This window comes from Myotis lucifugus, unplaced genomic scaffold (assembly GCF_000147115.1).
Source record: "Myotis lucifugus unplaced genomic scaffold, Myoluc2.0 scaffold_68, whole genome shotgun sequence".
In the NCBI taxonomy this organism is placed as follows: domain Eukaryota; kingdom Metazoa; phylum Chordata; class Mammalia; order Chiroptera; family Vespertilionidae; genus Myotis; species Myotis lucifugus.
Window position 1 is genome coordinate 1971320 of NW_005871116.1, and position 2841 is coordinate 1974160.

The window sequence follows — 2841 nt, forward strand, 5'->3', positions numbered from 1 at the left end:
GATCATCTCTAACTGCTCTGCCTGCTGCCTAAATGCCCCTAACTGCTCTGCTGCCAGCTGATCACCGCCAACTACCCTCCCCTGCTGGCCTGATTGCCCCCAACTGCCCTCCCCTGCTGGCCTGATTGCCCCTAACTCCTTGCTCTCCTAATGGCCTCTGCCTTGGCTCCGCCATTGTGGCTTTGTCTGGAAGGAAGTCGGACATCCGGAAGATGTCCAGTCGACCCGGTCTAATTAGCATATTACCCTTTTATTAGTATAGATGGTTTAAAAGAAAAGTTTGAAACCCAGGTCTTATTTCACCGTTATTTAGATGGGAGGACCACAACATTTGCCCAAACTTACACAACTCAATCTCAGTGTATTTTTCTTCAAAATCCCATTACCTCCTACATTCACCTATTAAGAGATTTAGAAAAACTTACTGGACTTACTAATAGAAATACCCTTTGACAACTGAGGCCTGTGGACAGGAGTGAACTGGTCACCTTGAGTTCATTTCACGTGAGCAGGCGTGAACTTGTGTGGGGAGGCAGGTGGGTGAGGAAGAGGCCTGCCTTTGCCTCCTCGGTGACCCAGAGGTGACCTGCGGCACCGGACAGCAGTGCCTCTGCCCCACCAGGGAGGATGGCATCTATATAGATGCTGGAGGCTGTCTTCCCTGGTCTTTCTACTGCGAATCAGTCCATCAACACATTAGCAGAAGAAGGGCTTAACTCAGGAGCACAACACAAATCTCAAATGTATGTTTTAAAGCCTACACTAACTTTATTCTGACCTTACCCCAGATTATTATAATAACATCCCATGACCAACAGTTATTTCAGCCACTAAGGTTGATTTGTGTTCAAGGCCCAGACAGTCTCTACCATTCACCCCGTTTTCTCAACTCAAAGCTGCATTTTCTCTTGCTTAAAAAATTTGCATATTTTCTCAGTGCCTGTTTCTGGCTCACAATAAACAATGCCCAGACCTCCTGCCAAAAAAATGTCCAAATGCGAAATAGTTGCTATAATGGTCGTTTCTGTGATGGCAACTTTGCGCGGTGTGCTTTTAAATTGTAATTACTTTTTCCCCTTACAAAAGCTGTGTATCTGTCGTGATTGCTGTCATTATGATTCTATATGAGCAAACGCTTATGAAAGATTCATGTCATCGCTGTGCTTCAGAAAACCCGTGCCCTTCAGTAAGCTTCCTCTGGTGACTGTTTATGTGTTTGTGTTTAATTTGTGGCAGAGGAATCTAATGAGAAGCCATTAATCACTGAGTGCATAGAAAAATCTGTGTCTTTAACTAAATAGACCGAAGTGAATAGGGCAAGCCCGTTATTAGCATGCCTTGATTTAGAATCATAGGATGCTAATAGGGAAAGCGACTTGAGAAAAATAATCTATCCAACCTCATTTTACAGATGATGTTCAAAATTAGGAGGGAGGAACGTGTGGTTTAGTGATTGAAAACCCAAGCTCGAAGCCTGAACCTGGCACTAAGGAATCATGGCACGAAACAGCTTGACTCCTCATTCATGCTCCTTTTCAAGGCAGATGGGTTGAATCCACAAGTGGATGAAATGCCCAGCAGTGGTTCTCAACCTTCCTAATGCCGCGACCCTTTTATACAGTTCCTCATGTTGTGGTGACCCCCAACCATAAAATTATTTTCGTTGCTACTTCATAACTGTAATTTTGCTACTGTTAGGAATCGTAATGTAAATATCTGATATGCAGGATGTCTTTTCAGGGGTCGCGACGCACAGGTTGAGAACCGCTGCTTAGAGGCTTACCTGAGGGAAGAAGGAAGGGAACCCTGAGGTAGGCTTTGATCCCACCTCCCACCCATTCAATTAGAGCAGCCCCACTTGGGCCTATTTTATCTTGTAATAATTGAAAAGGGAATTCTTTGGTTTTCTTCACTATCCCCCTTTTTAAAAAATATGTTTTTATTGAGTTTAGTGAGAGAGGTAAAGAGAGGGAGAGAGAGAAACATCAATTGGGATTGAGCCATAACCCGGGCATAGGACCTGACTGGGAATAGAACCGGTGACCTCTCAGTGCATGGGACCATATTCAACCAACTGAGCCACACCGGCCAGGGCTTTCTTCCCCCTTTTTAAAGTTGATGTTTACTGAGGTCATTTCTCCAAGTCTTAGGATTGGAGATGGATTGATGAACTCTCGTATTTGTGGCTCAAACAGCAACTCTTTACTGAGCACCTTTTGTACTGGTAACTGAGTTTACAGTGTTATAAGCACAGGCTCTGCTCTCGAAGATCCCACCGTCCAGAAATGGAGAGTCACAGATCAGGGTGGTAGCCACTCTGGGAACTTAAGCCCCGGAGCGAGCCTTGGGTGCACATAGGAGGGGCAGTCAACCTGTCAGGGAGAAGAAGTTTAGAATTGGCTTCCCAGAAGAAATATCTGATGCTAGACCTTCCTTTTAAGGTTCTTTACTTTCTCTTCTATCTGTCTTTAACAAAAGCTACCAGGACTTCTTCTGGGAAAAGATGAGAAACCAAAGATCCAAAAACTGTTAACGTTTGTCACTCACTGACTGGAATCCTGGGCAAATTCCTTAATCCCTGTGAAGCTCCATGTCAATGTCTGGATTTACTGGCCTAGGAAATAATAGAGTGTACCTCAAAGCATTGTCACAAAGATTAAATTAGATAACACGAGTACAAGTGCTTATCCTATTTAATAAAAGGCTAATATGCAAATTGTCCCCTTTGACCAGGAGTGGGACCAGAAGTCAACCAAGGGGCGGGGCCGGCTGGCCAACCGCCTGTGGCCCCTGCCCCGGGCCAGCTCCGACCCTGATTGCTCCCCACCCCTCTGATTGGGG